We start from the raw sequence: 14,841 nt of genomic DNA, 5'->3' as shown, positions 1-14,841 counted from the left end.
CTGCTACAATAATCACTACACTACCGCACCCTCTGCAATACTGCTACAATAATCACTACACTACCGCACCCTCTGCAATACTGCTACAATAATCACTACACCACCGCACCCTCTGCAATACTGCTACAATAATCACACTACCGCACCCTCTGCAATACTGCTACAATAATCACTACACTACCGCACCCTCTGCAATACTGCTACAATAATCACTACACTACCGCACCCTCTGCAATACTGCTACAATAATCACTACACCACCGCACCCTCTGCAATACTGCTACAATAATCACTGCACTACCGCACCCTCTGCAATACTGCTACAATAATCACTACACCACCGCACCCTCTGCAATACTGCTACAATAATCACTACACTACCGCACCCTCTGCAATACTGCTACAATAATCACTACACTACCGCACCCTCTGCAATACTGCTACAATAATCACTGCACCACCGCACCCTCTGCAATACTGCTCCAATAATCACTACACTACCGCACCCTCTGCAATACTGCTACAATAATCACTGCACCACCGCACCCTCTGCAATACTGCTACAATAATCACTACACTACCGCACCCTCTGCAATACTGCTACAATAATCACTGCACTACCGCACCCTCTGCAATACTGCTACAATAATCACTACACTACCGCATCCTCTGCAATACTGCTACAATAATCACTACACTACCGCACCCTCTGCAATAATCACTACACCACCGCACCCTCTGCAATACTGCTACAATAATCACTACACTACCGCACCCTCTGCAATACTGCTACAATAATCACTGCACTACCGCACCCTCTGCAATACTGCTACAATAATCACACTACCGCACCCTCTGCAATACTGCTACAATAATCACTACACTACCGCACCCTCTGCAATACTGCTACAATAATCACTGCACTACCGCACCCTCTGCAATACTGCTACAATAATCACTACACTACCGCACCCTCTGCAATACTGCTACAATAATCACTACACTACCGCACCCTCTGCAATACTGCTACAATAATCACTACACTACCGCACCCTCTGCAATACTGCTACAATAATCACTACACTACCGCACCCTCTGCAATACTGCTACAATAATCACTACACCACCGCACCCTCTGCAATACTGCTACAATAATCACACTACCGCACCCTCTGCAATACTGCTCCAATAATCACTACACTACCGCACCCTCTGCAATACTGCTACAATAATCACTGCACTACCGCACCCTCTGCAATACTGCTACAATAATCACTACACTACCGCACCCTCTGCAACACTGCTACAATAATCACTGCACTACCGCACCCTCTGCAATACTGCTACAATAATCACTACACCACCGCACCCTCTGCAATACTGCTACAATAATCACTGCACTACCGCACCCTCTGCAATACTGCTACAATAATCACTGCACCACCGCACCCTCTGCAATACTGCTACAATAATCACTACACTACCGCACCCTCTGCAATACTGCTACAATAATCACTACACTACCGCACCCTCTGCAATACTGCTACAATAATCACTACACTACCGCACCCTCTGCAATACTGCTACAATAATCACACTACCGCACCCTCTGCAATACTGCTACAATAATCACTACACCACCGCACCCTCTGCAATACTGCTACAATAATCACACTACCGCACCCTCTGCAATACTGCTACAATAATCACTACACTACCGCACCCTCTGCAATACTGCTACAATAATCACTACACTACCGCACCCTCTGCAATACTGCTACAATAATCACTACACCACCGCACCCTCTGCAATACTGCTACAATAATCACTGCACTACCGCACCCTCTGCAATACTGCTACAATAATCACTACACCACCGCACCCTCTGCAATACTGCTACAATAATCACTACACTACCGCACCCTCTGCAATACTGCTACAATAATCACTACACTACCGCACCCTCTGCAATACTGCTACAATAATCACTGCTACCACCGCACCCTCTGCAATACTGCTCCAATAATCACTACACTACCGCACCCTCTGCAATACTGCTACAATAATCACTGCACCACCGCACCCTCTGCAATACTGCTACAATAATCACTACACTACCGCACCCTCTGCAATACTGCTACAATAATCACTACACTACCGCACCCTCTGCAATACTACTACAATAATCACACTACCGCACCCTCTGCAATACTGCTACAATAATCACTGCACTACCGCACCCTCTGCAATACTGCTACAATAATCACTACACTACCGCACCCTCTGCAATACTGCTACAATAATCACTGCACTATCGCACCCTCTGCAATACTGCTACAATAATCACACTACCGCACCCTCTGCAATACGGCTACAATAATCACTACACTACCGCACCCTCTGCAATACTGCTACAATAATCACACTACCGCACCCTCTGCAACACTGCTACAATAATCACTACACTACCGCACCCTCTGCAATACTGCTACAATAATCACGACACCACCGCACCCTCTGCAATACTGCTACAATAATCACTACACTACCGCACCCTCTGCAATACTGCTACAATAATCACTGCACTATCGCACCCTCTGCAATACTGCTACAATAATCACACTACCGCACCCTCTGCAATACGGCTACAATAATCACTACACTACCGCACCCTCTGCAATACTGCTACAATAATCACTGCACTACCGCACCCTCTGCAATACTGCTACAATAATCACTGCACTACCGCACCCTCTGCAATACGGCTACAATAATCACTGCACTACCGCACTCTCTGCAATACTGCCACAATAATCACTGCACTATCGCACCCTCTGCAATACTGCTACAATAATCACTACACTACCGCACCCTCTGCAATACTGCTACAATAATCACTACACCACCGCACTCTCTGCAACACTGCTACAATAATCACTACACTACCGCACCCTCTGCAATACTGCTACAATAATCACACTACCGCACCCTCTGCAATACTGCTACAATAATCACTACACTACCGCACCCTCTGCAATACTGCTACAATAATCACTACACTACCGCACCCTCTGCAATACTGCTACAATAATCACTGCACTACCGCACCCTCTGCAATACTGCTACAATAATCACACTACCGCACCCTCTGCAATACTGCTACAATAATCACTACACTACCGCACCCTCTGCAATACTGCTCCAATAATCACTACACCACCGCACCCTCTGCAATACTGCTACAATAATCACTACACCACCGCACCCTCTGCAATACTGCTCCAATAATCACTACACCACCGCACCCTCTGCAATACTGCTACAATAATCACTACACCACCGCACCCTCTGCAATACTGCTACAATAATCACTACACCACCGCACCCTCTGCAATACTGCTACAATAATCACTACACCACCGCACCCTCTGCAATACTGCTACAATAATCACTGCACTAACACACCCTCTGCAATACTGCTACAATAATCACTGCACTACCACACCCTCTGCAATACTGCTACAATAATCACTACACTACCACACCCTCTGCAATACTGCTACAATAATCACTACACTACCGCACCCTCTGCAATACTGCTACAATAATCACTACACTACCGCACCCTCTGCAATACTGCTACAATAATCACTACACTACCACACCCTCTGCAATACTGCTACAATAATCACTGCACTACCGCACCCTCTGCAATACTGCTACAATAATCACTGCACTACCGCACCCTCTGCAATACTGCTACAATAATCACTACACTACCGCACCCTCTGCAATACTGCTACAATAATCACTACACTACCGCACCCTCTGCAATACTGCTACAATAATCACTACACTACCGCACCCTCTGCAATACTGCTACAATAATCACTGCACTACCACACCCTCTGCAATACTGCTACAATAATCACTACACTACCGCACCCTCTGCAATACTGCTACAATAATCACTACACCACCGCACCCTCTGCAATACTGCTACAATAATCACTACACTACCGCACCCTCTGCAATACTGCTACAATAATCACTACACTACCACACCCTCTGCAATACTGCTACAATAATCACACTACCGCACCCTCTGCAATACTGCTACAATAATCACTACACTACCGCACCCTCTGCAATACTGCTACAATAATCACTACACTACCGCACCCTCTGCAATACTGCGACAATAATCACTACACTACCGCACCATCTGCAATACTGCTACAATAATCACTACACTACCGCACCCTCTGCAATACTGCTACAATAATCACTACACTACCGCACCCTCTGCAATACTGCTACAATAATCACTACACCACCGCACCCTCTGCAATACTGCTACAATAATCACTGCACTATCGCACCCTCTGCAATACTGCTACAATAATCACACTACCGCACCCTCTGCAATACGGTTACAATAATCACTGCACTACCGCACCCTCTGCAATACTGCTACAATAATCACTGCACTACCGCACCCTCTGCAATACTGCTACAATAATCACTGCACTACCGCACCCTCTGCAATACGGCGACAATAATCACTACACTACCGCACCCTCTGCAATACTGCTACAATAATCACTACACTACCGCACCCTCTGCAATACTGCTACAATAATCACTACACTACCGCACCCTCTGCAATACTGCTACAATAATCACTGCACTACCGCACTCTCTGCAATACTGCTACAATAATCACTACACTACCGCACCCTCTGCAATACTGCTACAATAATCACTACACTACCGCACCCTCTGCAATACTGCTACAATAATCACTACACTACCGCACCCTCTGCAATACTGCTACAATAATCACTACACTACCGCACCCTCTGCAATACTGCTACAATAATCACTGCACTACCGCACCCTCTGCAATACTGCTACAATAATCACTGCACTACCGCACTCTCTGCAATACTGCCACAATAATCACTGCACTATCGCACCCTCTGCAATACTGCTACAATAATCACTACACTACCGCACCCTCTGCAATACTGCTACAATAATCACTACACTACCGCACTCTCTGCAATACGGCGACAATAATCACTACACTACCGCACCCTCTGCAGTACTGCTACAATAATCACTGCACTACCGCACTCTCTGCAATACTGCCACAATAATCACTGCACTATCGCACCCTCTGCAATACTGCTACAATAATCACTACACTACCGCACCCTCTGCAATACTGCTACAATAATCACTACACTACCGCACTCTCTGCAATACTGCTACAATAATCACTACACTACCGCACCCTCTGCAATACTGCTACAATAATCACTACACTACCGCACCCTCTGCAATACTGCTACAATAATCACGGCACTACCGCACTCTCTGCAATACTGCCACAATAATCACTGCACTATCGCACCCTCTGCAATACTGCTACAATAATCACTACACTACCGCACCCTCTGCAATACTGCTACAATAATCACTACACTACCGCACTCTCTGCAATACGGCGACAATAATCACTACACTACCGCACCCTCTGCAATACTGCTACAATAATCACTGCACTACCGCACTCTCTGCAATACTGCCACAATAATCACTGCACTATCGCACCCTCTGCAATACTGCTACAATAATCACTACACTACCGCACCCTCTGCAATACTGCTACAATAATCACTACACTACCGCACCCTCTGCAATACGGCGACAATAATCACTACACTACCGCACCCTCTGCAATACTGCTACAATAATCACTGCACTACCGCACTCTCTGCAATACTGCCACAATAATCACTGCACTATCGCACCCTCTGCAATACTGCTACAATAATCACTACACTACCGCACCCTCTGCAATACTGCTACAATAATCACTACACTACCGCACTCTCTGCAATCCTGCTACAATAATCACTACACTACCGCACCCTCTGCAATACTGCTACAATAATCACTACACTACCGCACCCTCTGCAATACTGCTACAATAATCACTGCACTACCACACCCTCTGCAATACTGCTGCAATAATCACTACACTACCGCACTCTCTGCAATACTGCTACAATAATCACTACACTACCGCACCCTCTGCAATACTGCTACAATAATCACTACACTACCGCACTCTCTGCAATACTGCTACAATAATCACAACACTACTGCACCCTCTGCAATACTGCTACAATAATCACACTACCGCACCCTCTGCAATACTGCTACAATAATCACTACACTACCGCACCCTCTGCAATACTGCTACAATAATCACTACACTACCGCACCCTCTGCAATACTGCTACAATAATCACTACACTACCGCACCCTCTGCAATACTGCTACAATAATCACAACACTACCGCACCCTCTGCAATACGGCTACAATAATCACTGCACTACCGCACCCTCTGCAATACTGCTGCAATAATCACTGCACTACCGCACTCTCTGCAATACTGCTACAATAATCGCTACACCACCGCACCCTCTGCAATACTGCTACAATAATCACTGCACTACCGCACCCTCTGCAATACTGCTACAATAATCACTACACTACCGCACCCTCTGCAATACTGCTACAATAATCACACTACCGCACCCTCTGCAATACTGCTACAATAATCACTACACTACCGCACCCTCTGCAATACTGCTACAATAATCACTACACTACCGCACCCTCTGCAATACTGCTACAATAATCACACTACCGCACTCTCTGCAATACTGCTACAATAATCACTACACTACCGCACCCTCTGCAATACTGCTACAATAATCACACTACCGCACCCTCTGCAATACTGCTACAATAATCACTACACTACCGCACCCTCTGCAATACTGCTGCAATAATCACTACACTACCGCACCCTCTGCAATACTGCTACAATAATCACTGCACTACCGCACCCTCTGCAATACTGCTACAATAATCACACTACCGCACCCTCTGCAATACTGCTACAATAATCACTACACCACCGCACCCTCTGCAATACTGCTACAATAATCACTACACTACCGCACCCTCTGCAATACTGCTACAATAATCACTACACTACCGCACCCTCTGCAATACTGCTACAATAATCACTGCACTACCGCACCCTCTGCAATACTGCTACAATAATCACGACACCACCGCACCCTCTGCAATACTGCTACAATAATCACTACACCACCGCACCCTCTGCAATACTGCTACAATAATCATTGCACTACCGCACCCTCTGCAATACTGCTACAATAATCACTACACTACCGCACCCTCTGCAATACTGCTACAATAATCACTGCACCACCACACCCTCTGCAATACTGCTACAATAATCACTACACCACCGCACCCTCTGCAATACTGCTACAATAATCACTACACTACCGCACCCTCTGCAATACTGCTACAATAATCACACTACCGCACCCTCTGCAACACTGCTACAATAATCACTACACCACCGCACCCTCTGCAATACTGCTACAATAATCACTGCACTACCGCACCCTCTGCAATACTGCTACAATAATCACTACACCACCGCACCCTCTGCAATACTGCTACAATAATCACTACACTACCGCACCCTCTGCAATACTGCTACAATAATCACTACACTACCGCACCCTCTGCAATACTGCTACAATAATCACTGCACTACCGCACCCTCTGCAATACTGCTACAATAATCACTACACTACCGCACCCTCTGCAATACTGCTACAATAATCACTACACTACCGCACCCTCTGCAATACTGCTACAATAATCACTACACTACCGCACCCTCTGCAATACTGCTACAATAATCACTGCACTACCGCACCCTCTGCAATACGGCTACAATAATCACTGCACTACCGCACCCTCTGCAATACTGCTACAATAATCACTACACTACCGCACCCTCTGCAATACTGCTACAATAATCACTGCACTACCGCACCCTCTGCAATACTGCTGCAATAATCACACTACCGCACCCTCTGCAATACTGCTACAATAATCACTGCACTACCGCACCCTCTGCAATACTGCTACAATAATCACTGCACTACCGCACCCTCTGCAATACTGCTACAATAATCACTGCACTACCGCACCCTCTGCAATACTGCTACAATAATCACTACACCACCGCACCCTCTGCAATACTGCTACAATAATCACTGCACTACCGCACCCTCTGCAATACTGCTACAATAATCACTGCACTACCGCACCCTCTGCAATACTGCTACAATAATCACTGCACCACCGCACCCTCTGCAATACTGCTACAATAATCACTACACTACCACACCCTCTGCAATACTGCTACAATAATCACTGCACTACCGCACCCTCTGCAATACTGCTACAATAATCACTGCACTACCGCACTCTCTGCAATACTGCTACAATAATCACTGCACTACTGCACCCTCTGCAATACTGCTACAATAATCACTACACTACCGCACCCTCTGCAATACTGCTACAATAATCACTGCACTACCGCACCCTCTGCAATACTGCTACAATAATCACTACACTACCGCACCCTCTGCAATACTGCTACAATAATCACTGCACTATCGCACCCTCTGCAATACTGCTACAATAATCACTACACTACCGCACCCTCTGCAATACTGCTACAATAATCACTACACCACCGCACTCTCTGCAATACTGCTACAATAATCACTGCACTACCGCACCCTCTGCAATACTGCTACAATAATCACTACACTACCACACCCTCTGCAATACTGCTACAATAATCACTACACTACCGCACCCTCTGCAAGACTGCTACAATAATCACTGCACTACCGCACCCTCTGCAATACTGCTACAATAATCACTACACTACCGCACCCTCTGCAATACTGCTACAATAATCACTGCACCACCGCACCCTCTGCAATACTGCTACAATAATCACACTACCGCACCCTCTGCAATACTGCTACAATAATCACTACACCACCGCACTCTCTGCAATACTGCTACAATAATCACTACACTAACGCACCCTCTGCAATACTGCTACAATAATCACTACACTACCGCACCCTCTGCAATACTGCTACAATAATCACACTACCGCACCCTCTGCAATACTGCTACAATAATCACACTGCCGCACCCTCTGCAATACTGCTACAATAATCACGACACTACCGCACCCTCTGCAATACTGCGACAATAATCACTACACTACCGCACCCTCTGCAACACTGCTACAATAATCACTGCACTATCGCACCCTCTGCAATACTGCTACAATAATCACACTACCGCACCCTCTGCAATACGGCTACAATAATCACTGCACTACCGCACCCTCTGCAACACTGCTACAATAATCACTACACTACCGCACCCTCTGCAATACTGCTACAATAATCACTACACTACCGCACCCTCTGCAATACTGCTACAATAATCACTACACTACCGCACCCTCTGCAACACTGCTACAATAATCACTGCACTATCGCACCCTCTGCAATACTGCTACAATAATCACACTACCGCACCCTCTGCAATACGGCTACAATAATCACTACACTACCGCACCCTCTGCAATACTGCTACAATAATCACTGCACTACCGCACCCTCTGCAATACTGCTACAATAATCACTGCACAACCGCACCCTCTGCAATACGGCTACAATAATCACTACACTACCGCACCCTCTGCAATACTGCTACAATAATCACTGCACTACCGCACTCTCTGCAATACTGCCACAATAATCACTGCACTGTCGCACCCTCTGCAATACTGCTACAATAATCACTACACTACCGCACCCTCTGCAATACTGCTACAATAATCACTACACTCCCGCACTCTCTGCAATACTGCTACAATAATCACTACACTACCGCACCCTCTGCAATACTGCTACAATAATCACTGCACTACCGCACCCTCTGCAATACTACTACAATAATCACTGCACTACCGCACCCTCTGCAATACTGCTACAATAATCACTACACTACCGCACTCTGCAATACTGCTACAATAATCACTGCACTACCGCACCCTCTGCAATACTGCTGCAATAATCACTACACTACCGCACCCTCTGCAATACTGCTACAATAATCACTACACTACCGCACCCTCTGCAATACTGCTACAATAATCACTACACTACCGCACTCTCTGCAATACTGCTACAATAATCACTACACTACCACACCCTCTGCAATACTGCTACAATAATCACTACACTACCGCACTCTCTGCAATACTGCTACAATAATCACTACACTACCGCACCCTCTGCAATACTGCTACAATAATCACTACACTAGCGCACCCTCTGCAATACTGCTGCAATAATCACTACACTACCGCACCCTCTGCAATACTGCTACAATAATCACTACACTACCGCATCCTCTGCAATACTGCTACAATAATCACTACACTACCGCACCCTCTGCAATACTGCTACAATAATCACTACACTACCGCACCCTCTGCAATACTGCTACAATAATCACTACACTACCGCACCCTCTGCAATACTGCTACAATAATCACTACACTACCGCACCCTCTGCAATACTGCTACAATAATCACTGCACTATCGCACCCTCTGCAATACTGCTACAATAATCACACTACCGCACCCTCTGCAATACGGCTACAATAATCACTACACTACCGCACCCTCTGCAATACTGCTACAATAATCACTGCACTACCGCACCCTCTGCAATACTGCTACAATAATCACTGCACTACCGCACTCTCTGCAATACTGCTACAATAATCACTACACTCCCGCACTCTCTGCAATACTGCTACAATAATCACTACACTACCGCACCCTCTGCAATACTGCTACAATAATCACTGCACTACCGCACCCTCTGCAATACTACTACAATAATCACTGCACTACCGCACCCTCTGCAATACTGCTACAATAATCACTACACTACCGCACTCTGCAATACTGCTACAATAATCACTGCACTACCGCACCCTCTGCAATACTGCTGCAATAATCACTACACTACCGCACCCTCTGCAATACTGCTACAATAATCACTACACTACCGCACCCTCTGCAATACTGCTACAATAATCACTACACTACCGCACTCTCTGCAATACTGCTACAATAATCACTACACTACCGCACCCTCTGCAATACTGCTACAATAATCACTACACTACCGCACCCTCTGCAATACTGCTACAATAATCACTACACTACCGCATCCTCTGCAATACTGCTACAATAATCACTACACTACCGCACCCTCTGCAATACTGCTACAATAATCACTGCACTACCGCACCCTCTGCAATACTGCTACAATAATCACTACACTACCGCACCCTCTGCAATACTGCTACAATAATCACTACACTACCGCACCCTCTGCAATACTGCTACAATAATCACTGCACTATCGCACCCTCTGCAATACTGCTACAATAATCACACTACCGCACCCTCTGCAATACGGCTACAATAATCACTACACTACCGCACCCTCTGCAATACTGCTACAATAATCACTGCACTACCGCACCCTCTGCAATACTGCTACAATAATCACTGCACTACCGCACTCTCTGCAATACTGCTACAATAATCGCTACACCACCGCACCCTCTGCAATACTGCTACAATAATCACTACACTACCGCACCCTCTGCAATACTGCTACAATAATCACACTACCGCACCCTCTGCAATACTGCTACAATAATCACTGCACTACCGCACCCTCTGCAATACTGCTACAATAATCACACTACCGCACCCTCTGCAATACTGCTACAATAATCACTACACTACCGCACCCTCTGCAATACTGCTACAATAATCACTACACGACCGCACCCTCTGCAATACTGCTACAATAATCACTGCACTACCGCACCCTCTGCAATACTGCTACAATAATCACACTACCGCACCCTCTGCAATACTGCTACAATAATCACTACACCACCGCACCCTCTGCAATACTGCTACAATAATCACTACACCACCGCACCCTCTGCAATACTGCTACAATAATCACTACACTACCGCACCCTCTGCAATACTGCTACAATAATCACTACACTACCGCACCCTCTGCAATACTGCTACAATAATCACTACACCACCGCACCCTCTGCAATACTGCTACAATAATCACTACACCACCGCACCCTCTGCAATACTGCTACAATAATCACTACACTACCGCACTCTCTGCAATACTGCTACAATAATCACTACACTACCGCACCCTCTGCAATACTGCTACAATAATCACTACACTACCGCACCCTCTGCAATACTGCTACAATAATCACTACACTACCGCACCCTCTGCAATACTGCTACAATAATCACTACACTACCGCACCCTCTGCAATACTGCTACAATAATCACTACACTACCGCACTCTCTGCAATACTGCTACAATAATCACTACACTACCGCACCCTCTGCAATACTGCTACAATAATCACTGCACTACCGCACCCTCTGCAATACTGCTACAATAATCACTACACTACCGCACTCTCTGCAATACTGCTACAATAATCACTGCACTACCGCACCCTCTGCAATACTGCTACAATAATCACGACACTACCGCACCCTCTGCAATACTGCTACAATAATCACTACACTACCGCACTCTCTGCAATACTGCTACAATAATCACTGCACTACCGCACCCTCTGCAATACTGCTACAATAATCACACTATCGCACCCTCTGCAATACTGCTACAATAATCACTGCACTACCGCACCCTCTGCAATACTGCTACAATAATCACACGATCGCACCCTCTGCAATACTGCCACAATAATCACTACACTACCGCACCCTCTGCAATACTGCTACAATAATCACTACACTACCGCACCCTCTGCAATACTGCTACAGTAATCGCTGCACTACCGCACCCTCTGCAATACTGCTACAATAATCACTACACTACCGCACCCTCTGCAATACTGCTACAATAATCACTACACTACCGCACTCTCTGCAATACTGCTACAATAATCACTACACTACCGCACCCTCTGCAATACTGCTACAATAATCACTGCACTACCGCACCCTCTGCAATACTGCTACAATAATCACTACACTACCGCACTCTCTGCAATACTGCTACAATAATCACTGCACTACCGCACCCTCTGCAATACTGCTACAATAATCACGACACTACCGCACCCTCTGCAATACTGCTACAATAATCACTACACTACCGCACTCTCTGCAATACTGCTACAATAATCACTGCACTACCGCACCCTCTGCAATACTGCTACAATAATCACACTATCGCACCCTCTGCAATCCTGCTACAATAATCACTGCACTACCGCACCCTCTGCAATACTGCTACAATAATCACACGATCGCACCCTCTGCAATACTGCCACAATAATCACTACACTACCGCACCCTCTGCAATACTGCTACAATAATCACTACACCACCGCACCCTCTGCAATACTGCTACAATAATCACTGCACTATCGCATCCTCTGCAATACTGCTACAATAATCACTACACTACCGCACCCTCTGCAATACTGCTACAATAATCACTACACTACCGCACCCTCTGCAATACTGCTACAATAATCACTACACTACCGCACCCTCTGCAATACTGCTACAATAATCACTGCACTACCGCACCCTCTGCAATACTGCTACAATAATCACGACACTACCGCACCCTCTGCAATACTGCTACAATAATCACTACACCACCGCACCCTCTGCAATACTGCTACAATAATCACTACACTATCGCACCCTCTGCAATGCGGCTACAATAATCACTACACTACCGCACCCTCTGCAATACTGCTACAATAATCACTGCACTACCACACCCTCTGCAATACTGCTACAATAATCACTACACTACCGCACCCTCTGCAATACTGCTACAATAATCACTACACTGCCGCACCCTCTGCAATACTGCTATAATAATCACTGCACTACCGCACCCTCTGCAATACTGCTACAATAATCACTACACTACCGCACCCTCTGCAATACTGCTACAATAATCACTGCACTACCGCACCCTCTGCAATACTGCTATAATAATCACTGCACTACCGCACCCTCTGCAATACTGCTACAATAATCACTACACTACCGCACCCTCTGCAATACTGCTACAATAATCACTACACTACCGCACCCTCTGCAATACTGCTACAATAATCACTACACTGCCGCACCCTCTGCAATACTGCTATAATAATCACTGCACTACCGCACCCTCTGCAATACTGCTACAATAATCACTGCACTACCGCACCCTCTGCAATACTGCTACAATAATTGAATGGACATCTATTTTTTGTAAAGTGACTGCCACTTTCTTTTGAAGTCATTTTCTCCTATTCCTTAAAGTCTGTGCCTGGGCCACACAACATCCGAGGGCAACGAGGCAGGTCAGTGAGCTGCTCCCAGGCCCCGTGCGAGACCAGGCCAGGGGTACTTCCTTGCTCCCTGAGTGGAGGCCAGGTACTCTCAGTGACATGGCAGGGGGAAACTGCAGACAGACAGCCAGCCATGTCCCGTCACTTTGTGGCACCACTGCCCCACCCTTCACTCTCACAATAAGTTAGCCCAGCAGTGTGCTGCGGAGAGCACAGGTCCGGTGACTCCCCAAGTCATGAGACCTGCGAGTAACTGAGTGAAGCCATCAGGCCAAGGCTGCGTGTTTAGCCCCCGGGAAGGCAGTGAGAAACCAGACCATGCCCTTGGGCACTGTCCTTGTGCAGGGCCACAGAGTGCACCTGA

General features: G+C 46.4%; 1 protein-coding gene across 1 annotated transcript in view; it reads right to left on the bottom strand.

Moving 5' to 3' along the window:
* pctp (phosphatidylcholine transfer protein) overlaps positions 1 to 14,841 on the bottom strand; it is a 56,408-nt gene that overhangs the window by 17,042 nt on the left and 24,525 nt on the right. The window lies entirely within an intron of this gene.

This window comes from Somniosus microcephalus, chromosome 21 (assembly GCF_052327205.1).
Source record: "Somniosus microcephalus isolate GS21.2 chromosome 21, FLI_Smic_1.0, whole genome shotgun sequence".
Taxonomy (NCBI): Eukaryota; Metazoa; Chordata; class Chondrichthyes; order Squaliformes; family Somniosidae; genus Somniosus; species Somniosus microcephalus.
This window is presented reverse-complemented; position numbering and strand designations above follow the sequence as displayed.